General features: G+C 43.5%; 1 long non-coding RNA gene across 1 annotated transcript in view; it reads left to right on the top strand.

Moving 5' to 3' along the window:
• The first annotated feature begins 4,636 nt into the window (after positions 1 to 4,636).
• LOC112668747 (uncharacterized) overlaps positions 4,637 to 25,765 on the top strand; it is a 64,775-nt gene continuing 43,646 nt past the window's right edge. The window contains exon 1 of the long non-coding RNA XR_003141846.3: positions 4,637 to 4,790. This is a non-coding gene — a long non-coding RNA (uncharacterized LOC112668747). The remainder of the gene's footprint in view (positions 4,791 to 25,765) is intronic.

Raw genomic sequence — 25,765 nt, forward strand, 5'->3', positions numbered from 1 at the left:
GTAGGAATGGTTTTAGTTAGGGAGAATGTGAATAAGTACCATGGAGTGGAGAGGATTTGACTAGATTCTTTGTGTTGTTGACAGAGACTAGTTGCAGTATGGGTGTAACTATAAACTTGAATAAATTGATTACACGGGGTACCCAAAAAAACAGAACATGAGAATGAACAGCTCCAGGTTCTGCTGCCATGACTTGGCTGCTTGATGAAACAACCATGTTGTCAGAATGTCACTAAGACAGAGAGTGTAGTTGGACCTTTCATGGCACTGGGTTCAGAGTATGATGTGTTGATGGTGAGATATAGTAACCATGCTATGACAAATCTGAATAAAACTATGTTGCACATGGTGCTGAGAATGTGGTTAGTCTCTCTAGTTCATGGGATGAACAACCAAGCTAGTTTTAGCATTGGTGCTATTGCTGGACTCTTTAAGCTAACAGGAGCATGGAGTTAAGTGTCTTTATTTGGGGGATATGGCCAATCTAGTCAACACTTTAAAAAGTCCCTGAGATGTTAGCATTTTAGATCATCAGTGATACTGACATATGCCTATCTGAGACTGACATATGCCTATCCATTGCCCTGAAATTTTTATTTTATTTTATTTTATTTTATTTTTTATTATAGATTTATTTTTATTGGTGTTCAATTTGCCAACATATAGAATAACACCCAGTGCTCATCCCGTCAAGTGCCCACCTCAGTGCCCGTCACCCAGTCACCTCCACCCCCCGCCCACCTCCCCTTCCACCACCTCAGTTCGTTTCCCAGAGTTAGGAGTCTTTCATGTTGCCCTGAAAATTTTAGTCATTAGGCACCTCATTGGAGCAACAGGGCACTTGACATGTGAGCAAGTTGAAGGCCAGGAAAAAGATAAAACTTGAATTAGCAGGGCACCTGGGTGGCTTAGTGGTTGGGCACCTGCCTTTGTCTCAGGTCGTGATCCTGAAGTTCTGGGATCGAGTCCCACATTGGGCTCCCTGCATAGAGCCTACTTCTCCCTCTGCCTGTGTCTCTGCCTCTGTGTGTGTCTCTCATGAATAAATGACTAAAATCTTAAAAAAAGAATTTGAAGTAGTTATGCTACTGGGAAAGTGTAATAAGCTGTTTGTGATGAAAGCAAGACCACATTATCCATTATCCTGCCCAGTAGTCAAAGGCTGAGCCTCAGCTATCTGTGGCACCAGGTAAATATCACGAAGCCGTCTTTGAAGTTAATAGTCCTGAGTTAGCCTTGGTGCTAAAAGAATGGAGTGATGGGAATCTTCGCTGAACATAATTTACCTTCAAACAATTCAGAGATAATAGCTAACTAATCTGTGTCCAAGGATAGAGTACAAGTGTATTTAGAGGGGGAAAACGTACAGTACTGTCCATGGTTCTTAAAGAGCAAGGCTGAATCTAGTACGGTCTTGAGCTGTCCATGGTCCTGAACAAGAACTGTGGGGATGGATGAGAGGGGAGTGGGAATGGTTTTCTGTGAGGTGTGGTGAATAACTGACACGTTTGTAATGCTGAATGAGCATGCCAGGCTGAAGAGCTGATAACAACTGAGTTTCTATTGGGGCTAAATGGAAGAAAGGAATAATTAAAGGAAGAAATAAATCTGGAATTTTGGGGAAGAAAACGCCCTAAAGGCATTTAATCAAAGCATCTCTACTCACCGGGATAGATATACAAATGATGTTAAAAAGGAAGAAAATATTCTTTTGTAAACGACTTTTGCCTCTCTACAATCTCCCCCAACCAGCTAAAAATGGGATTACAAGAGGAAAAAGATTTTCATCGCTAAGGGAGAAAACAAGTTCCTCATCACATCATAAGTTCTTTGGGAGTGTTGTGGACTTAGAAACTCAGGATGGTAGATTGAGTCAGCTTTAAAGACTTCAAGTTATAACTATTTGAGAAAATTAGAGAGGTTTTGTGGTTTTGTCAAAATAGCACTGGTCTTGGAGATAGGCAACTTTAGTTCTGACACTAACTAGGTCTTTTGAATTGTCTGACTCTCATCTCTGTGATTTGTAAACTGGTGATGATAAAATCTGCTCTGCTAACTTGACACTGTTGTTTGGGGGAATCAAATAAAGTATGTGAAAGCATTTTGTAAGCTAAGTGCAGTACAAATGCACAATATAGACTTTAATATTTCCCATTACACATGCTATTTAGTAGCCAATAGCCACTTAGCCCATTTCAATTCCACACCACTAGCTTTCAGCATATAAATGAAATAAACATGTGGGATCATTTACAATTAAGCAATATAAAGAACTCATAATGTTGCCACTTTATTTCTCTATTTCCCATCTTTAATGTGTGAATACTTTTGAATATGGTTCTGCTGCTCTAAATAAAAGTGTTTACTTAATGAGGTAATACAAATTACAAAATAAACTCAAGAATTTGAAAAGGATTTATGGTGTGGATAAACTTTTTATTTAAAACATATAGAATCTACTTCTTTTCCCCTATTCTTAATTCTCTTCCCCAATAGATTCCCTATTCTATTTAACAGGATTCTTATCAGAATATATCACCAAAAAACCTTCAGAATTGCAGAAGGGGGCCTGGCAAGTGAGTTTCTTATAATTTTTTAAAATGCAGCTTATCTGTGCCCATATTTAAGTAAGTCAATGATTTTATAAGGATAAAGTGCAAGCTTGATTTAACAATAATATTGAAATTACCATATAGACAAAGTTTTGTCATTGTAAAATCCTGGTGGACAGTGGAATTTGGGTATTCAATTCTATAATTACTATTTTAGGGATGCTGGAAATTCCTAGCATTTAATTTAGCTAGATGACATGACATCATACGGGACATGTATGACAAATGCTTTCTTTAATACATGTCATTATTCTTCAACACACTCTAATATGTCTCTCTCAGTTCCTTTCATCAAAGCTTTTACTAAGTTGTAAATGACCTCTGGGGTGCCAAATGCAGACAAACTTTTAGATTTCTACTTACTACACTTAGGATTTGACACAGTTGACCATCCATTTTTCTTGAAATCTCTCTTTGTCACATCTGAAACATCATCAAAGGCTTCTTTTCTATTTGTCTACTAAATACTGAGCTTCTTTGGGTTCTGTCCTAGCCCTCTTTTACATTTTCTCTCATGGAAATCTAATCTTCTCCCATGGTTTTAACTTCCACTCAAACCTCTCTTCTAAGCCGGACCTGACCACCTACCTGTTTTTGTTTTTGTTTTTATATTTCCTTCATCTAAACTGACTTCTTCCCTGTTCCCTATTTTGTTAAATGACACCATCAAGGATCTTCATGGTTGTTTACATCACAAACCCATAGACTCTCCCTCTCCCTCACTGTTCATATATGCCTCAACCACCAAGCCTGAGCCATCTCTCATTTGGCTTCTGTGCTCGCTTATTAACAGGTCTCTCTGTATATTGCTTTCCCCATATACATACCAAGCAACATAATCTTTTAAAAAATAAACCTTATCATATTCCTCTGATTGTACTTTTCAAAGGCTTCTCAAGCCCTTCAGATAATATCTAAATTCATTCACAGGGCACATAAGTCTTGGCACGATCTGGTCTCTGCCAATCTCCTCCATCAACATACCTCTTTCCCTTGCTTTTCCCGTAGTAGTTATTCTGGTTTTCTTTCAGTTACTTAAATTCATCAAGTTCCTTCCTGTTTTGGTAGCTCCATACATGCATTTTTTCCCTCAATAATACATTTTCTATCCCTTTCCCCTGAGTGACTTCTATTTTTACTTCAGTTTAGCTTAAATATCACTCCCTCAGAGCAGTCTTTCCTGACCCTCCAGACTAAACTAGTTTTTTGTTATTATATTATATTATATTATATTATATTATATTATATATTATATATATTATATATTATTATATTATCATTTGCACAGATGCCTGTACTTTCACTTATGACACATGTAAGTGTTTGATAAATATTTTTTGAGTAAAGGAATATGTGAATGCATGATAGTGGCTCTCAGAGACAAAACCATGTTAGAGAAGCATCAAGAATATGACATATGATTGTTCAGGTTCAGTCTAGTGTTTTTGTTATCAGTGTACCTGATTTGACCTTAGAATAAAAAAGATTGTTTTCACTGTCCCCCAGTGACTGAGCTTCTTTAGTGTAGGAAAAGAATCCTGGGCTCTCCATGGATGCAAGCAAACCGAAATGGGTGGAAATATGACTAAAGGAGAATTCAGTGACATTTACTAAGAGGAAGTCCTTGTGATGCAGAGGAAAGAACTATGCTTGGGGAGTGAGGAGATCTGGGTCCTTCTGCTGACTTGCTTTCTCATGCTGCATATGTTTTGTTTTCCTGTTTTGTGTCTGAGAGCAGTTACCAGATAGGAAGATAAGGAAGTGCTCGGAGGCATCCTTTGTGAGCTCTGGTGCCTTATGAACCAGGAAGTAATGTTATGGCTTTGATTCACTCTGATTCTGATCTTGTGAAGAAACTAAGGTTTTGCTTAATGAAGGATTAGGTAGTTTCCATGAAGATAGACTTCACAGCATCAGGACTGGGTTTCATTATGACCTGGCACGAGTATTTCTCTCTCACACAACTGGTCTGTTCAGTTGCCTTCTGGTCACAATGCCTAGAGGGGCAAGAGAATTGCCTTTCATATTTATTTTGATTCTTGACTCCCTAGGGAAAGAGAAGCAACAGAACAGTGTTCTTTTAGGTACATTCAAATATGTGCTTGTAAATTTCTGAGGCTTCTCTTTTCAAACTACCACAGCCTGGAAGTGCCCGGTCTAGCTCCTGGAGGTTGCAGGGTGAGTCAGGAATGCCTAACTCTCCCTCATTCTGTCAAATATTTAGAAGTTCTTTCATTCTCAGTAATTGTTGAGGGTTTACTATGCTTTTAGCACTATTAGGTGTTGTGTAATATGGTGTGGTGTGTAGAAGGAAGAGCAGTGAGCAGAAGTCAGAAGACTAGAGTTCCAGCCATGGGTCTATATTAAACTGTGTTCAGACTTTGGATATTTTCTCTCTCCAGATTTCAGTTTGTTCATCTCTACAATGAGGGGATTGGTTTAGCAGTATACTGAGGCCCTTTCATTTTGACATTTCATGTTTCTTGTTTTGGAGGCCTTTGAGTCTTCTCAGGGAGAAAAAAACCTTTACAACAGGGGTGCCAGGGTGGCTCAGTCGGTTAAGTGTCTGACTCTTGATTTTGGCTCAGGTCATGATTTCAGGGTCATGAGATTGAGTCTCATGTTGGGTTATGCACTAAGCATGGAGCCCCTTGAGATTCCCTTCTTCTGTTCCTCCTCCACCCCCATGCATGCATGTGCACTCTCTCTCTCTCTCAAAAAAGAAAAGGAAATAATTAGAAAAAATAATTAAGGAATACATTGGGTGGTTTTGACCATGGAGTTTTAAGCAGTAAAGACAAGTGCCTCTGGCAGCCCTGGTGGCTCAGCAGTTTAGCACCACCTTCAGCCCAGGGTGTGATCCTGGAGACCCGGGATTGAGTCCCAGGTCAGGCTCCCTGCACAGAGCCTGTTTCTCCCTCTGCCTGTGTCTCTGCCTCTCTCTCTCTCTCTTTCTCTCTCTGTGTGTTTCTCATGAATAAATAAATAAAATCTTTAGGGATCCCTGGGTGGCGCAGCGGTTTGGCGCCTGCCTTTGGCCCGGGGCGCGATCCTGGGGACCCGGGATCGGATCCCACATCGGGCTCCTGGTGCATGGAGCCTGCTTCTCCCTCTGCCTATGTCTCTGCCTCTCTCTCTCTCTCTGTGACTATCATAAATAAATAAATAAATAAATAAATAAAAATTAAAAATAAAATAAAATCTTTAAAAATAATAAAATAAAATTTAAAAATAAAATAAAATAAAGTGCCTCAAAGTTTTGAAGAAGGGAGGGGCCAAAATGGGTAAGAGAAGCTCGGTAAAGCCTTCCTGGAGGAAGTTGTTTGTAGAACATCTTTATAACTGTATGTTTCAGAATATGAATCCACATGTTCTAGCTTGAGAGGCATAAGTATACTCTGGGTCAGTAACCCTGAAGAACATGCAAATGCACACCCACTGGGTATGCTGAGTACTCCCTCTGGGGCACTTTCTGGCTATGGTTAAATGCCTCTTAAAAGAAGAGGCACCCATTATGAGGTTTCTTTTCATGAGGAAATTCTATGGCTGTTAATCTTCTTAAACATTAATTATTTTAGAGCCAAACATGTTTCTCGTGAACAATAATCCTCCTTTTTCTTTGCTAAGTTTCTAAAGAAAAAAATATGCAAATTCTGACAGGTAGAAATGGGTTTTGGACAAGGCTCTAAGGCAAGAGCACTGTGAATATTATGTAAATGCCAACCAATATAATGCAGCCCATCAGTTTATTCCAGGGAAGCAAAGGGTACTCAGAAAATCTGTTGCTGCTGCCCAGCTTCCAACATTGAAGGAATTCATCCTTTGTCCACAAATCATGTTGTGATTTGGTCCTCAGAATTTGCTTTCAAATGGCAAATTCTGACAAATATATTGTATATCGTTTTAGGCCCCCACTTAAATGTAACTTCTTCAAAGAGGCCTTCCTTGATCTTATCTTTCTAAATTATGAGCCTTCGAGATGATCTCCTAAAGAATCCTGCTCTTTTCTGACACTTGTCACAGTTTATAATTATTTATTTGTGTGTTTATTTAATATGTCTCTGCACCATTAGACTCTCAGTCCTGTGAGGGCAGAAACAAAATTTATTCTATCCACAGCTCTATGTTTCCAGTATCTGGCACTTGTACAGCATGAAATGTTGTCATTAGATAAAGCTGGGATCTCAGTGAAATAGTCACATGTTTTAGATCATGTAGCATATGCTTATGTTTCAGACCTTTCAAAATGCATTGTGTGATTGGATCTAACATTTGTATCCTCTACATTTTTTACACTTATCATATTTCTCCACCAATACAACAGAATATTTTCCACTGGTTAAGAAATCAAAGTGTATAATGGCAACAGAGTGTAATGGTTAAGTTCTGGGATTCCGATTCAGTGGTTTAAATCACCACTGTGCTAGCTGTGGGACGTTGGGAAGTTTATGAAACTTCTCTGTCCTCAATTTTCTCATCCATAAAACAGGTATAATAATAGTACTATAGGTGGTCATCAGAAAGAAATGAGTGCTTAGAACAATGCTCAGACCACTGGAAGCATTATATTTTGCATTTTGCTGCTAAGATTATTCTTCCCCACGGGAACATGATGATTAAGAAGTTGACTCAGAAGTGTCACACAATTTGTCTGATTTCACATCAACCATACATACAGTCTTCCTAGAGTATGACTATCTCCAATTGACCAATGAAGGATCTATGACCGAGGTGAACAATGATCTTGTTCAAGGACTTTAGCTCTTTAGCTAGAAAAAGGCAGATCTAGGACAACAACCAAGATTTTCCAGTGCTTTCCATATTCCAGTATCAATGCTATGAGTTGTCTCAGGATTCCCTTTCTCTTTCCCTCATTCTAATTTCCCACAAAGCTGGGATTGGAATCAATTGCAGAACAAGACACATGCAGTGGCTGGATGAGCACTGAACCAGAAGGCCAAGCAGGACATACTGAGCCCCTCCTCTCCCCTCACTTGGTTACTGCTGGGCACTGAGCCAAGAATCAGCTAATATTTTCTGAACACCCTGATCCATGCCTGCCTGCCGACAAGCTCTGAAGCACTCTGAATGAAGCCTCTGAATGACACTGACCCACACTTGACTTGTGATCACCCACTAAACCAGCCAGTACTCAAAAAAATTAACCAAACTTCATTTTTTAAAACATTGAACAAAAAAGATTACTGTCTTATTAATAAACATGTTATCTGTTTGCTTTCTATAGGCAGGGCACAGTGCTGGGTATTTCACATTCATTGTGTCATTTAATCCTCCCAGGATCATAGGAAGTTTACCCTATTATCAACCCATTTCCACAGATGAAGTCCTAAAGCCTTGAGGCTAGCTTGGCCAAAGTCATAGCCTATCAGATATTTAAGTCATTATTCTTGTCTCTTTTGTTCAGGAGGTAAAGAATAAAAATATGAACAGTGATTATTCTTGGGGAGTGGTATTATTAGTGATTTTTTTTTAAATAGTGGGAGAACATACACATACAAAATAAGTGAAGTGCACTAATCTTAAATTTAGAGTTTGATGCCTTCCCAGTGGCTACTCCAAGCCTGCCTGGAGATGACTACTACTGTGACTGCTGTCATCAGTCAAACTACCTAAGTCAGTAGAAAGTCAGTACTTTCTAGGTGTCTCTGAACCTCTGCCCATGTCACCACACTGAGGGCCAGCAACTTCCCCTCTCTCCTCCAGCTCCTTAAGGCCAATCCATTGTTTGAGCCTTCCCTGAAGGATCCTCTGATTTGTCCTGCTGGTCAGCTCTGAAAAGACTTCAAATAATAATAATAATAATAATAATAATATCACCACTTACTCCACCTGCTTTCACCTAGGACTGTGTCTAATGCAAGGTCAAGTCCACAGCTAACGCATTCATACAGGGCTTCAGTGCCTTGACCTGTCCCTACAGAATGTGAACAAGGCATCTCCAACAGGCCTTCCTCTTGTCATCCAGGAGTCAGTCCATACCACATAGTGTGCAAGGTGGGACTGGGGTGGGGGATGTTTCCCACCATGGGCAGAGGAGCAAGGTTCCTGCCCCTTGTGCCAGTAACCAGCTATGTGACCTTGACTAACATACTGGAACTGAAACTCTAGGTCTCAAAGGTTCTTTATTTATAAAATGAGGGTATTAAACTAAATAATAATGGGAATAGTAGCTTATCAGCTGGGCTCAGCCCTTCATGCATCCTCGGTTTAAATCTCGTAATTGTCTTATGAAATAGATATTATTATGGCCATTTTGCAGTTGAGGAAACAAAAGAATTGGGGGAGAGTTGCCTACCATGTTAATAAATAGCAAAGCTGTGATGTTAACCAGGTCCACAGGCCTCTGTTCTCCGTCATTATGCTTTACACCTAGGGTGGTCACTGCCACTTCTTTTTGCTCTTGTGAACCAGTTCATAAAACATGGCTCCAGTTGTCTTTGGAGAGCCAGGGAAAGCACAACAGCAAGTAGCAAATTAAGAAGAGTGACCATGGGCTCTAATGAACAAGATGGACCAGAGTGACATCATACCTCAGGACAGAGTTTGAAGACCCTCAGAATTGTTGCCAGTGGGGATGGGAGAGACCTCATTTGCTTGATGGGGGAGGTGAGAGAAGGTGATGTCTGTCATATTTGAAGCTCTTTCCCATATAATCCAGGAGATCAAGCCATGATTTTTACTCAGGAAGCACTTACTGAACTGCTAATGTGTACAAAGTTTTGGTGGAGGTATAAAAATCAAGGAGGCTGAGCCCTTGTCACTCATAAATTTGGTCTGGTGGGGACAGACACCAGCAGAAGCACCACTCTAATGGGAGATGTGGTCATACATACAAACATAGATGAAGAGGTGAGGCTGGGGCAGAGAAGGGAGACGGGACACAAGGTCTTGAGGGAGAATGGGATCTCTCCAGGACTTTGAAGGACAGGTAAGGTCTGAGCAGGAAGTGACTATGCAGAAAGGGTGAGCCCAGTGGGTGAAGGATGCAGCAGCTCCAGAAGGGGGAGGAAAAGTCTCTTTCATGGGCTCACGAGGCATGGACTCTAAGTTCATGCAATTGATTTGTATGTGGGACCCTAGGACTCTTAGGACCCTTCTCTCCCTCTGGGAAGGAAGGAGAGCAACTGGGAAGCATGAGACTGCTGCTTTTGAGAGAGCTGGTGTCTCAGGGATCTTCTTGGCCTGATGGGCTTCTTATACAGGAGAATGCATGGCCATGCACCAGCCCAGAGTCAATAGTTACTGGTTTTCCTCCTCCTAGAATAGCATTTCCTTGGCAATATTTATTTGCGAAGTACTCCTTATACACCATTTATGATTATGGAACATTCTCAGGGTCCTTTTCCATTTCCTTCTGATGATGATTTTCTCAAAACCATCTTTTTGCATATATGTTCTTTCATATGCTGGTGTTCACTTTCAATGCTTGTTTATTATTATTATTATTATTATTATTATTATTATCATCATCATCATCATCATTAGTCGACTGCTAAGTGAGTGGACAGGAAACTAGGAAATGGCTTTTTAAGATCACTCTAAAATCTTCCTAACATTTCAAACCAACTTTATGCCATTTCAAAACAAAATTTTCCATCAGACTAAAAGCAATTCATTTCTCTGCATCATTTCCACCTTCTTCCCACGCCATGTGGCTAGAAAGCCCAACCTTTTGGCTTCTGCTACTCAAAATACCTAAGTGCAGTTGACTCTACCTGCTTCATTTTGCAAGTCCAGGGAAGGTGACTCAAGCTACATTTAAAAAATCATAACAGACTTTTCTTTTCCTGGCACTGATCCAATCAGGTAACCTCAAAGAGCAAAATCATGATCAGGAATCAATTTACACTAAGTGCACTTGAGCCTATGGGGGGAAAGCCAAGCAAAGCCAGAACCACAGAAATCTCATCTCTCAATGAATCATTCTTCTGGATTTCAGAGTTGGGCTAAAAACAAAGGATAGATGGCGTTGGCCCTACCTGTTGTCATCTTCCTGGACATGTATAAATGCTCCCTGCGGGTTGGAAAGCACCTTTGGTCACCTGGATTTGTCTTGTTTCATCATAATATCTTTAAATAGGTGCCCCTCAACCTTGTTATCCATTGAAGGTTTTTGGAAAGCATTGAAAAAAAAAAACAGATTCTCCGGACATTTAGATTCAGTAGGCCTAGAGTGGGGCCAGGAGTCTGTGTCTCTAAAAAGTTCTCCAATATATTCTGATGTGTGAGCCAGAGCCGCTGCATTCAACCTTATCCACACTTTTCTAAAGAGAGTACTTTTGCCTTCAGTTTGAGGCAAAACTAATCTCTAAAGGAGTGTTTCACCTCCTACCTGAAGACTATGGGTTCTCTGCTTTCTATGTCCATTTTTATTTAGCTGTAACATTTTCATAAATACTTCTAGGATATTTGACCTCTGTTACCACAGTTTTGGTAAAATTTCTGAAATTACACCTGCTAATAAAAACATCACTTTGTATCAATATGGCTCTTTAAAGAACATAAACTTGATACTGATCTGGCACATAGAGATTGCTAGTATTTGGATTTGGCTATAATTTTCCCCTTATCCTTCAGATGATGGGAAATAATGAGAGTCTTCTATAGAAGTAGATTAATAATACTAGTTTTCTAAGAACTGTGGGTATTTTGCGAAGGTCATATATTCAAACAGCCCACAACCATGCTTCGTTTTTGGCTCATAGATAATACCTGTAATTCTTCCCATATAACCCCAAGCATATATCTTTACACCATTAGCCATAGATTGGCCCCCGAGTCCCGCAGCCAAACCTTTGCTGGCTCAATCTTGCTTGTCTTCTAGGTAAGAGATCCTCTCTTCTATCCCAGCTCGCCTCCACTGGAATCCATGAGCTCCTAGAATACACGTTCAGCCTAACACTCAGGCAGAGCAAGAAGAAACTCCGGCTGACGCCTGTTCTCCCAGAGAGGCTAGTGAGCAGTTCTGGTAGGGGAAGTGAGTCGGAGACCCCCTAGCTCTGCAAAGACTTATACTTGTTTGTGACTTCAGTGAAGGTGCTCCAGCCTGTCTGATAGGAACCTCCCTTGGTGTTCAGGGAACTGCAAGAACTCATGCTTCCGTGGGTGCCATTCCCATTTCCCGTCACGAGTCCCACCCTGGCTGCTGGTGCTCCAGAAAGTGCACTCCTTGGACGGAAGCAGGGCGGGGTGGGGGAGGGGGTGTGGGGAGAAGCTTATGTGTGATTAGATGGTAAAGTAACAAATGTGATTTTAAATGGTCTCTTGGGAAACGCTGAAACCCGAGGAAGCAAAGAGGCTGCACTTAGATAAGGATGCCTCCAGCATGCAGGATAGATTCCCAGCCCTGAGCAAGGCTGCCTGGGAGAGCTGGATGGGCTGTTTCTCAACACCAACCAGGGAGAGCAGAGCAGCACCCATTCATAGGTGCCTTCCTTGTCTCTAGGTCTTTGTTCCAAAACAAACACTCCTGTTTATTAAAATGTTGTTCCCGTTCCCCAACTAAAGGCTATCTAAAAAATAAACAAACAAACAAAACATTTTTTCGCATTTTGGAAAAATTTAACTGAATAAATCATTTGACTAATTTTCATATTCTTCATGCATAGTCAGTAATAGACCAGGTCATATGAAACATAGTTTGAGATGATATTGTAGGAAAGGTATCAAATCCCAGATCCGATAGAAGAAAAGAGCAGGAGAAAATGACCTGTACACAAGGCCATAGGACAAAGGGGGGGGGGGGAGCTATGCAGAAGATCACAGGCCATCCTGACGCAACGGTGGCTGCCTGGTGCACTGAGGGCTGGTGTGGGAAGTGTCCCTAAGGGCCAGTTTATATCACAGAAGACTAACCGGCTGGAGGCTTTATTGTAGTACAACTCCATTTATTCAAAATCTCCCAAATCAAACAAAAAGCAGCTTCTTCAGGCCAGGATTTGGATCTTATGAAATGTTGATCTCTCTCTGCAGGGACCGTGACTTTCAAAGGGTCAGGCTAAGGAGGACCAATACTCCTGCTCCAAGGCAGAGCTCAGTAGAAAGAGTAGAGGCTGAAGGGCTTTGGGCATCAGGACAGTCACGAGAGGGTAGGGAGGAAGATGGTGCTTCCTCACCCCCTGCTCCCTGCAACCTCCTCAGGATGCTTCTTCTTGTGGTCCACTCAAGAAATAGAATCTGAAGTGCCTCCAAAGATAATGCTTCTCAAATACAGTTGATCCTTGAACAACTCGCGAGGTTAAGGGTTCTTGACACCTGCTCTTGAAGTTGAAAAGCTAGGTATAATTTTTTACTCCCCCCAAAATTAACTATTAATAGCATACTGTTGACCTGAAGCCTTCCCAGTAACACAAACAGAACATTAACACATATTTTGTATGTTATATGTGTTATGTATACTATATATAGTAGTATAGTGTAGTAGGATAGTATACTATGCATACTATATATATAGTATGTATGCTATATTCTTACTATAAAGTAATCTAGAAAAAAGAAAATGTTATTAAGATAATCATAAGAAAGAGAAAAATACCTTTACAGTACTCTGCTGTATTTGTATTTAAAAATGTGTATAAGAGGACCTGCACAGTTCAAACCTGTGTTGATCAAATGTCAACTCTATTTATGGATGTAATGACATGCTATCTGGGATTTGCTGCAGAATAATCATAGGGCGGGGTGCAAATAAAACAAGATTGGTCATGAGTAGATAATTGTGGAATTGGAGTAGGCAAGGATTTATCACACTACTCTTACCTGTTTGGTATATGCTTGAATTTCTATAACAAAAAGTTTTTAAAACCTGGCACTCATGCAAAGGCATTAATACAAGCTGTTGCATGAAAAGTGGATTATGACACTATAGTGGCCTTAACTTTATGAACAAATATTCCAATTATCTGTAAAAAAAATATTGCCTGGAAAGAAAAATACCAAAAGTTTATATATATAGTGGAATTAGGAATGATTTAAATTTTTTCCTTTTTTAAACTTCTCTTTGTATAATTTTTTCACAATATTTTAAGTAATGGTAATTTTTAAGATAATGGTAATTTAAGATAATATTTAAAGAGAATGGTTAGAGCTCCAGCCCCCAGGATCTCTGCTTTGCAAGTCCTAGTCTGGCAGGTAGGAAGGAGGGGTTTCTGGGAATGCCGGCTGGGAGAAGGGGATCCTTGCACTTAGATGGTATTCCTTGAGTGCCCAGGGGTGTGTGTCTGACCCTGTCATCACCACAGGAGAGCATCTTCAGCATTCTAAGTGGTGATACCCTTAGGGGAAACAGCCCTGGGGTTGGTATCAGGGAGATTTTGTGTCCTTGGACAAGTCATCTGATTTCTCTGGTCTTTATTTTCCCCACTACCACTTCCCATCCTCCAATACAGTCTCCACACAGCAGATAGAATGTTCTCTGTAACAGACACCTGATCAGAAATCCCCTCTAACAGGAAACTCCTGAATGCAGGCCATTGCTGTTACAATGAAGTCTCAGATCCCAAACATAGCTTGTGAGCTCTCTGTGATATCTTAGCTTAGTGGTGACAATGGCTCACCCACCCCATCTCTGTCCCCAGTGATACTGGGCTGCCTTCAGATGCTTGAACACACCATGCGGCCTTCCAGCTCGGAGTCCTTGCAGATGTTGTTCACTCTTGTTTTCTTGCATTTAATTTCCTCTGTTTTCCTTCACTTACTAATATCTGGTTATTCTTTACTCCTCAGACTAAACATCACTTCCTTGAGAATACATTCCCTGTCCCTACAAACCAGGGTAGATATTCATGTTATACCCTCACATGAATTCATTTTTCATCATTCATTAGACACACTTTTATTTTTTATTTTTAAAAAGATTTTATTTATTTATTCATGAGAGAGAGAGAGAGAGAGAGAAAGAGAGAGAGAGGCAGAGGAAGAAGCAGGCTCCATGCAGGGAGCCTGACGTGGGACTTGATCCCAGGACTCCAGGATCATGCCCTGGGCCAAAGGCAGGTGCTAAACCATTGAGCCACCTGGGAATCCCCTAGACACATGTTTATTGAGAGCCATCTATTTGCTGAGAGCCTACAGTATAGTGTGGGAGAGAGATACTGAACAAATAGTTCTGATAATGACCATGACAATGTGTCTTGTGATGACATACCCATATTAATGCAAATTCAGACAGCAACGAGTGATTGGCTCTCATTTGTAGCAGCTGGCTCCTGAGCCTCATGATAATGCATCACACATCCTACACAAATGGAACTTTTGGGCCTCACTTAAGGCATTATGACAGGATTTTACTGTGCAAACAGATATAATAGGAAAAAAATAAAGAGAATGAACTGTTTATATGATTGAGGATATAAAGCACTTCTTTAAGCCAGTTGTTTAATGTCTATCTTCCCTACTATTTACTTATTTAACTAATGCTACTAGTTTTAACCTATTCTGTCTATGGTGGGTGCTGAGGATACAAAAATGAAAAGATGAGGTTCCTTTCTTGTAGATCTTACATTATAGAAAAGGAGGTAGAAAAAAAGCAATTAAAAAATTAACTAATGTGAAGTCAAAATACTATGGTGTTTGTGCCAGACAACTACCACCAGGACAGTTATTTCAATCATTAAACCTAATGTAAAAAGTTATGTTCACAGAAGGAGGCTCAATCTTCTCATTAAAACAAAACATTTTTAAATTATATTCAGAAAAAAAAATTATGAACACATATGTGATGCGGTGTATAAGAAATACATACATGGTCTTCACTTGTTTCTGGCATAGAGCTACTAAAAGGCATGGAGTTTCCTGTGATGGGAATCTGTTATTACGTTAATGAGGTGTCTTTTGGAACTCCTCAAGGGTGGGAGCTGGTTGCCAGGAGAATCTGCCAGTGAGTGGAGGGTGAGAATTTCTGTCCTGCCCCCTGATCAAGGATGGGGGGAGAGGAGGAGAGGGGAACTGGAGGTTGAACCATTGCCAGTGATGTAAAGGGCAGTGATGTAATCAGTTGTGCCTATGTAATGAAGTTCCCATAAAACCCAGAAGGGCAAGGCTGGGGGGCCTTGGGGTTGGTAAACACAGGGAGATTTGGGGAGAATGCTGTGCTAGCAGAAGGTACAGGAACGCCATGCTTCTTCTTGCTTCCGCATACCCTGCCCTATGCATGTCTTCCATCTGGCTGTTCCTGAGTAATAGCTTTTTACAATAAGTTAGTAATCTAGTGAGTAAACAGTTTTCCTGAGTTCTGTGAGCTGCTCTAGCAAGGAGGGGTTCATGGGAACCTTTGATTTATAGCTGGTCCATCAGAAGCACAGGTGGCAACCTTGGCACATGATTGGCATCTGACAGTGTTAAAAAGGAGACAGCAGGCTCACAATGGGGTCATTTTTGTTAACCCCACATCAGCAAGCCGAGATTTTCCACCTAACCTCATTGCAGTTTCAGCCCCTTAGGAATGTAACCTTTAGCCAGTCAACATAGAATTACCTGGTCAGCACTAGGGAGACAGTCTGCTAGATAGACCCCCTTAGTTCCCCTTAGGAAGTTGACCTTCCCTGAAACAATGCATTCTTTGCTAATAACTTCCATTTTCTGTGCCCCTTGTTGCCTTAAAAAACCTTTCGGTGGAAGGAGTGGGATGGTGGCAGGATAGGGCAGTGGAGATCCTCTCTGTTTGTGAGATGGAATGCTGCCCAACTCATGAATTGTTGAATAAAGCCAATTAGATCTTTAAATATATTCAGTTGAATTTTTGTTGTTTAACATCAGTCTTGGGCATCCGACCCCTGAGCTGTGGAATCTGCTGCCAACCTCAAGTACTGTCAGAATTGAGCTGAACTTCAGGATACCAGCTAATGTTGGAGGCTTGCTTGTTGGATATGAGGAAGCCTCCCAACACACATACCCAGTTGTTGGAACTGGGGGCTCAGGACACTCTTATCATATTAAAGGAAAATAATAATTTTCTAGAAAGCAACATATTTTGCAAAGATTTCTTCTCCTCCAGACAATGAAAAAATTATTTGGTGATGCAGACTCATTTCACTTCCTTTTACCCAACCTTCTCTTCCTGTGCTTTGGCCTAATGACCTTGGTGTCCCTAGTAAAGTCACCGCTGAAAGTCTTCTAACCCAGCCTCCCTCTGTGTCTTGTAAGTGTATGTCTTGTGTTCACCTCCCTTGGAAGTTCTCTTGTGCTCCTTGAGAAAAGTGTGTCTGTGCCTATTCTGACATACCTCATAATGCCAGGCGCACAAAACACCAAGAAGGAAACCTGTGCTGCTGAGAGTCCCTCTCAGGCAGGGCCGGTGACTTACTGCTGGGCCTCCAGCCCCTGGCACCATGCCTGTCTAGAGAGGCACCAAACTAATACTTAAAAGTAATTGTTCTTTTTAATCCATCAGCTATTTGCCGTGTGTGCGTTTATCTCATTCTTTTGAATACAGGTTATGGTCTTAGCCTGCTGTAGCAACAATCCCTTATCTGTAAAAGGGCTTTGTAGCTCACACTTTACTTCTGCATAATGGTCCCTGATGATGTCTGGTGGATTAAATGGTCCTCATTTCATATTATGTGGAGAAACTGGGCTGAGAGCGCAGTATGAAGACAAGGAGGAGAACTCAAAGTCACCTACTCCAAGGCTCCTGGCAATGCAGATTTCCCAGATGTGACTCTTGCCTCCTTTGACTACTGCTTCTTGGGCAAGCCAATTCTTTTCAGGCAGTGACTGTCCCCTGGAATCATGGCAGTGGTCAGATGAATGGAAGGGAGAGAATCTTTGCCAGTGCCTTGGTTCCTCTGTGTTCCCTGCTTGTCATCCATCTCTATGCCTGTGATATGCCCTGAGCACAGGTTGTGTGGGCGACGCAGAGCCCAGGGTGAGGGTACTCTGTGGAGTCTGGCCTCCTTGTTGAAACTTCAAGCACCAGGGAAGAAGAGCAGCTTGGTTCCCATGGCAACTTTCCTACCCAGTCCCTGCAGCTGCAGCCCCTCTTGGGCCCTTGAGGCGGGGGCTGTGAGTGGCCTGGGTGAGCCCTGTGCCCACATCAGCCCCCACTGGTTCAGGCTCTAGTCAGGCTGTTCACTCTGAGCTGGAGGTTTGCCCGGCATGGTTCCCATGGGGATGGCTGTGGGCACACGCTGCCTGTGGTCAGATCCCCAAATCAAAACTGCCCTGCAGTTCAAGCAGCTCCTCTCCTGCTCAGAGCCTTTGGAAGACTGAGTTTCAGGTCCCCTGGTCCCCCAACCCAACCCCCAACCAAAGGTAGATTTAAGAATTTGGCACAGTAGAGCTTTCTCTGTCATGCATGGGGCATTCCCCCCATGCCAGGGCCTAGGGACACCAAGATGGCATAGGCATAGTCCCCACCCTTAAGAAGGGGCAGGGACAATGGACCATGGGGCTGGTAATCACCATGCAGTTTGGCTCAGCACCAGTGGAAGTAGGAACAAGAAACAGGAGGGACTGACCCAATTCAGGAAGTTTCAGAGGGGGAGCAGGAGGCATTCCAAGCACAGAAAGAATATGCTCTGTGAGATAACAAAGTTTGGGTGCTGTAGAAAGGGGGCAGGTGGAGGTGCGGCTAGGGGAATGTGCAAGCCTCCCCCCTGTGGAAGGCTGCAGAGCTTGGGCTGTGTCCTGTGGGAAAAAAAGAATAATTTCACACAAGAAAGCAGCATGGCTGGATTAGTGATTTAGAAAGGTCATCCTAGATGCTGGGAAGAGATTGGTTTAAAGAGGGAATGAAAAGTAGGGAGGATAGGGAGGTGGCTGCAGAAATCCTGGCAGGGCCCCAAGGCTGGTGACTAATCTCTCCAGAGTTAGGGTCCTCTTTCCATATGAGGTGTGGCCAAGGGCACTGATTCTGTGCCCTTGTGTAGAAATGGCACGAACCAGGAACCAGGAGATGCCTCACCCAGCTGCTGTCACAGGTCAGGTCCTCAGGAAGACTCACAGAGGGGGAAGTTAGCCTACTAACTTTTATTTTATTAGGGAGAGCCCTTAGGTCAACACCTGTGAAGGGAGTGGGGTGGTGACAGGATAGGGCAGGGGAGAAGTCAACCATAATGCAGGCCTTATGGAGACTTGGCCAACCCCATGGGCCGCTCCGGTGCTGAGGTGCCTGTCAGAGCTGTCCTGCATTGAGTGGGATGACCAGGCCTTTATTCCCCTTCCTCAATTGGTCATCAGATGTAGGCCATCCCCAGAAGGGTATGACCTTGGGGATGCAGTTGCTAGCAGCTGAGACATCCCTGAGAGGCTGCTGAGTGAAGTCTGCCTCCAGCATTCCCAGAGCTGGGCAGTGAGTCCTTGCCGAAGGGAATCTGGCATGGTTCCTACCATGTTCACCATATCTATAACCTCTCTCTGCTTACGTGGGGTCCTGGGGCAGCTCTCCTAGCCGGAAAATTGATGAGTCTGGATTAATTGGTCTAGAAAGTCCTCTCAGACTTGATTCTAATCTTATATATCTCTAATGTCACGGAGATAGTAATAATAGCAAAAATAGCTACCATGTGCTGAGTGCCTAGTACACACATGGGCTCTAGGCCTTCACATTTTATATCACCTTCTTTTATCCTGTGGGATGAATATATGTATTACCCCATTTTCTAGAGAAGGATGCAGGGGTCAGACAAGGGAGGTAAGTGCCCAGGCCTACAGCACCCAGGTGGCAGAGTCTGTCCCTAGCGCCAAGTATGTCAGCTCAGGCACAATGACATCCTTCCTCATTGCTGCTGCCACTGTGCCAGGGGCCTCAGAGGTGCAGGGGGATTTAGGGGATGAATATGTGACTGTCATGCAGGCATGGGTTAGTCAGTAAGGTGTCTTTACCTACCAGGATCCCCATGTTCCAACAATGAGGCTGGCAGCACCCCTTCCTCTGCCAACCCACTGTCTACTTTAACATCCATGTCTAGGGCCTGGGGCCATCCTCAGGGCCTCAGGAAGTGGAGAAGTGACACAAGAAGATACTGCCCTCAGTCTTAAGAAATGCACATGTCTGGTTTCTAAACAGAAATCTGGTCAGTGAAAGTATACCCATGAGGTGGACTCTGTTTCTCCCTCTCTACCTCCTGAAGGCATAAGACAGTCACCCTCCTTCCCTAATCAGCCAAACTTGCATGCACTAGGATCTCCTTTGTCCTTCACATCAGCTCTGGGAGGTAGGCATTGTCCTCTCCACTTCGCAGAGGAGGAAGTTGAGGCTCAGATGGGTTAGGTCACTAGGGCCTTTGTAGGGCAGGCCTTGGATCTGAGCTACTTTGTCTATACAATCGTGGGACAGGGGGTCAAGAAAAGATCTGGATGAAGGGATCAGCACTATGGAGGATGGAACAACATGGTCTGTGGGCTACAGCCGAAGGAGGGGAAGTCATGTGGGGCCAGAGAGAGGTGGGGGCTGGTTGTTCTGGGAGCATTGACAAGGCGCTCCTGAAGCAGCATCTCAGGAGGGGTTTCAGAGCTATGGAAAAGGTAGTATAGATAAGCTGTCTTGGTGAGTGTGGCAGGAAGTCTTAGAGGGCCCTTAAAAGGCAGTCCTGAATGACAATCAACTAGGGATGCAGAAGACCTGGTCTCTCCGGTCAGGGTATCAGGGTTCCTTGATGCAAAAACACCTGGGGGTGGAAAGGGTGGGGAAAGATGAGATAGAATGGTTTCGAGCAGTGGTTCTCAAACTCCAGTGTACATTAGCATCACCTGAAGAGCTTGTTAAAACATATTCCTGGACCCACCCTGTAATCCTGTCTCCAGACATCAGGGGGTAGGGTGAGGTTCCCCATTCCTAACAAGTTCAGTGGATGCTGATGCTGCAGGTTCTGACTCCACCGTGGGGAACAGGGATGTGATGGCTTCTGTGTGTTCCTACTGACTGGCATCCCAGCTTCCTGAGACTCTGTAATGGGCCCTTTCCCTAAGGATGGCCACTGCTGCTTCAGGCAAGGGAGAAGGGGTCCCTGTTGCTCCAGGAGCCATGATTGAGAGTGGCTGCCATTGGGCAGATGATTTTGATGCCAACTTTACAGATAGTAAGCCTGGAGCTCAGAGAGGTGGTCTCAGAGTTTATATACCAACAAGTGCTGGAGCCAAGATTAAATCCTGGAGCTTAGCTGAGACCCAAGGCCATGAGGCATAGACACTACAGGGACTCATCAGAGACCTTCCAGGACCTAAAATGTCCTCCCTTCTCTGAGGGAGAATTTAAAAGAACATTTGTTTGAGAGGCCTGGGGCTCTATAGACATGAGATCATTGAACCACCTCCCACTCCAAACTCCTGAGGCAGAAAGGTCCCTAGAGTGAAAGAGAGACACTGCACAGTGGTCAAGGAGTCATCTAGAAGGAGATGGCTTTTTCCATTATGGTTCCAACTTATCAGGACATGGATGGATCAAGTGTAGTAAACATCATTTAGATTCTTAAACTGTGTACAAGCAGATAGCACTAGAGAAGAGAGACACTCTCACAAGGAAAAGAATGGGGCTTGGAGTTATATGAATTTGAATACTAAAAGAGATGTGATTTTATTTTCTACATCAAGCTCCTTGTTACAATAGAATTGGATGGGGGTGGTTACAGGAGAGATGCACTATTATACGCATTACCTTTGACATAAATTCGCATTTGTTTAAATGACAATTGTTTTAGAGTCATAATTGATATCTGTTTTCATAACTTCAAAGTGAGAGAAAAAAAATAGATGGAAGAAAAGATGCCTAAATCAGCAGTGGCAGAGAAATCTGAAGGTGCCATGGCGAGACAATAGCATTTTATCGGACAGAATGCCATTCAAAGGAAAATGCATTGCCTGGTGTGGATTCAGTAGAAGTTGGCCAAAGAGATTTTTAGAAGAAAAAACATTGGGGATCTCAAATATCTTAGCCCTTGACTGAAGGAAAAATTCAGAGATGGGAGGAGCAGGGTGCACTCTAAGAGCTATGCCATGCCCAGGAGAATCAGGAACTTGGAATACAGCTTCATCTAAATGGACAAAGGAAATATGGAATGGCTGTTAATGGATATCTCAATCCAAGATGAAATAGGAGCCGAAGGAGCATTTCAATATAATATATATTTAATTGAAATGAACTATGTATCTTAAATCAAAATGATGTTAGCAATTCCATGCAAGGTTGGAATTGCTCCGTGACCTTTATTTTCTCCCTTTCTAATGCTTATTCTGGGAGAGAACTCTTAGCTCAAGTACTTGCGGAATGAGCGATTGATTAAATGAATGAATGAAGTTGAAATAATCAGAAGTTCTTGAAAATGGACTTTAATAATGCAGTAAATTTCCTGTGCTTTCTAAGTTTTCTATATGAAAATATATTACTTTGATCATTAGAATAAAATTAGAATGGGGGTGGGAGGCTGGTTAGGAGTCTGTTCTCTCAGGGAGAGTTTCCTGAAGGACTCCGTGGGATATCTACCCCACAGGTCCTCCCGGCCCATGAGCCAACCACAGACTGAAAGATGAAGGCAAAGACTGGGCAGCAAGACTGGGGCAGTGAACCAGCTGAGGCTAAGTCTCTGTGTGTCAGGAGTTGTGCACAGAGTTGGCATTCAGGGGAGGACACTCACATGGCCTCTCCTTCAGTAAGCCCAAGGCTTGGGCTGTGAAGGTTCATGTGCTTGGCACATGTAATTCTAGAGCAGTCTGTACCTGGGGACTATAAAGATGGCAGTGCCATCTGAAGCTGAAGAAGGATGGCTAGCAGGTGGGCGGGACTGTGGGTACTTAGAAACTGCTGGTAATGCAAAAGGGAAGTGTTCATCCTGGTCTATGACTTCTTTCTCTGATCAGAAATGACTGCAACATGGCAAACCACCTTAGCTCTCCCAAGGGTATACTTCCTGCCACTCAGAACAGAAAATTCATCTGAGGATTTCACTGGAGGTGGGTCAGGGTGGGCTGGAGCCTTTCTGGAAGGGGCATTGCTGTATCTGGGCTCCTCCATACAGAGAAAGTGGAGAGATGGGATGGAAGCAGGGGGAGACCCAACAATGGATGGGCAGAGGGAGGCCAAATTCACTGGCAGGAGTATCCTGTCCAGAAGTACCTGTCAACCTTAGGAATTGCCTTGGGTGATCCTAAATGCACATTCCAAAGCCCCATTCCTAGAGATTTTTTCTTTTTTTCTCTCCTCTCCTCTCCTCTCCTCTCCTCTCCTCTCCTGTCCTTTCCTCTCCTCTCCTGTTCTCTTCCTTCTCCTTCCTTCCTTCCTTCCTTCCTTCCTTCCTTCCTTCCTTCCTTCCTTCCTTCCTTCCTTCTTTACAAGGTTTGGAGTGGATTCCAAGAATCTGCATTTTTCACAAGTACTCTGGATGATTCTGGTATAGGATGTCAAGCATTACATTTCAAGTACTGTATTAGTGTGAGCTGTCATAAAATACCACTGGGTGGCTTAACAACAGAAATTTATTTTCTTGTAATTCTGGAGGCTGGAAAATCCCAGATTAAGTCTGGCGGGATTGGGCTGCTGGTGAGAACTCTCTTCCTGGCTTGTCAACAGCCACCTTCTCACAATGTCCTCACATGGCCTTTCTGCTCTAAGCACAATCTCTGGTGTCTCACGCCCTTCTTATAAGGACATACTCCTATCAGGTGAGGACCCCATCCTTATGACCTCATTTAAAGTTAATTATCTTCTTAATTACCTTCTATCTCTAAATACAGTGACATGGAGCATTGGTTTCAGACTATGAGCTGGGGGGTGGGATGGGGCACAATTCAGTCCATAGCAGGACTCTGTAGAAGAGTAGGGCCTGACTGCCTGGCAGAGGATGGAGGAGGACACTCAATAACAGTGGCCAAGACTGGCGAAGGATCCTGTGAAAGCAGAAGACTGATGCCAAGGCTACTATCTATTTCAGATCCTAGGAGGATCTGTGTGCAGCAAGCAGGGGTTTTACTGCACTACAATGCTCAGGAACAAGTAATGCTACAGTACTTCAGTTTCTAAAATTAAATGCTATGTGTTTGTGAGCTCCCATCCATCAAGAAATGAGAACCCCATCTCAGTCATCCCTGGAGATCTTCCTCTCTCTACATTCTCCCAGGGCTGAGTGAAGCTCTCTAAGCCTCCTTACAAGGTCTGAAACACCTAGGGAAGGTTCTCTGGCCTTGGTGACATACTGGTCAGGTATGTCAGATGACACACCTGCCACAGTGGCCATGCTTATCATCTAAACTTGCATAGTCTTTCAGAGATGGTAGGTGGCTGCTTGGTGCTCTGCCTAATAAGACATCTTCCACCAGGGCACCAGGGTTTGGAATACAGCCTCCTTGTGGTATGATGAGGCTATTTGGCTCTTGTTCTGTCATTTTCCTGAACACCACCACTACTCCCAGCTCAAAAAAGTGAATAAAGTGCACAAAGTGTTGAGGTTTCAAGCATGCAAAGAAAATCCTCTTTCTAGTTCCAGGCAGTGCCCACTCATCCCTAGACCCGGGTAGTAGATTCACACCCCATGCCTTCCTGCTCTGGGAGAGGCCCAGTAGGCCTGTGATAGAACAAAGCCGACCGTCCTTTTGGGCTTGGGCTTGGGGAAGACCAGAGGAAAGCTGATGATTTGGTGCCCTGCAGTGTATAATGGGCTCTCCCTAACAGATTCCTTGAAGTATTCAGGCCTCTGGAACCTGGAGAACAATATGCAGAATCACCCAGCCCTTGAAAGCAGGGAAGACCAGGGGGCATATCTCCTGTTTGAAAAGTAATGCAGTCAAAAGAGATCCCGAAGAATGAACAGACCATAGAATATCAGTGCTGAGAGAGAACGGTGTCTCTCCCAGTAGTCTCCCTTTTTTGCAGATAAGGAAACGGAGGCCCAAAGAGGGGAAGGGACCTGCCTAAGTTTATACAGATGGCCAGTTCCAGGGAAGGAGTAGATCCCTGAGACCGCTGCCTCCCACTCTGGCCCTGCTCTTCTCATTGTCTTCTGGTGTGGGCTCAATTCCTCTGCTCCAACAAAATCTTTATAATTTACCTGGTTTTGCTAACTATAAAATTGCCAGGTACTTCTCAGAAAACCTGCAGTACATCTAGAAGCCCTAGGGAAACATGTGCACTCACACCCACACAGGCATAAATGTAATGTGCATACTTATATATACATACACTGTACCACTCCAAGGTAATTCTGGTTAGCACAAGAACACTGCTTTCCCAGGACATGGGCAAAATATCCAGCTCAGAGATCTGGCACATAGGTAGGGTAGAAAGTTTGACATTTGCTTCCCACACTAATGAAGAGTGTGGATGCTGCTTTCAGCTTTCACTGAGCTCAGAATGGGAATGGGTGTCCATAAAGAGACCACCACCAGACCACAGAGTCAGGGGAGAAGATCCAGAAACTCCCTTTTAGGATTGCTAAACCCATTATGCTTGGCCAAGAGTCTATGAGCCCTCAGGAAAGTGGGGAGCCCCTTACGGTACTTGAGATTTGGCAGCCCTGCATGCTGACCTGGGCATGCTGCTGCTGAGACAGGGTGGGAAGAGGACCTGAGGACAGCTCCAGATTCCTGAATCAGCACTGACCCTCTGCAGTGAGCTGTTCTGACCATGAAGGATGGTGAGAGCAAGGGAGGACAGCACTAATGCCAGCAAAGGCACAAGATGACCTTTGCTGGTGCTTATTATGTGCCAAGGGCCTCATGTGGATGATCTCATTTCAGGACTGGAATGAGTGTGGACAAGATGGTGGGGCAGCAGGTGAAGAGCAGGGCCTTGACAAGTGACTTTGGGAGGGCTGCGATTTCTAGGGTTCACTGCTGGATCAACGTGGAGCACAAGAGAGAGGGAGAAGCCAGAGTGACTGCCAAGCTTCTCTGATAAAATATTACTTAGTGAGTTCTAGGTCTCTCCCTGAACTTAGCTCTGAATTCTTCGGCCACCAGCTGGGAGCAACCCCAGGTAGTGAAAGCAAGTGTGTCTATGTCCTGCTGGCCACAGCTCCACAGCAAGGGTAGAAAGGGAGAAAGAGAAGAAGGCTGCTCTTGGGACCCCTGCCCTAATTCTGGCCCCTGGAACCATGTTCTCCCTCCTCCTGGTATCCATTGGCTTCTTCCTGACCTGCTGCTGCCAGGAGAGGCAGCCACTGGGAGATGGGGGTGAGGGTGGGGGATGTGGGGGTGGAGCACAGGAG

Source organism: Canis lupus, chromosome 23 (genome assembly GCF_003254725.2).
Source record: "Canis lupus dingo isolate Sandy chromosome 23, ASM325472v2, whole genome shotgun sequence".
Lineage (NCBI taxonomy): Eukaryota > Metazoa > Chordata > Mammalia > Carnivora > Canidae > Canis > Canis lupus.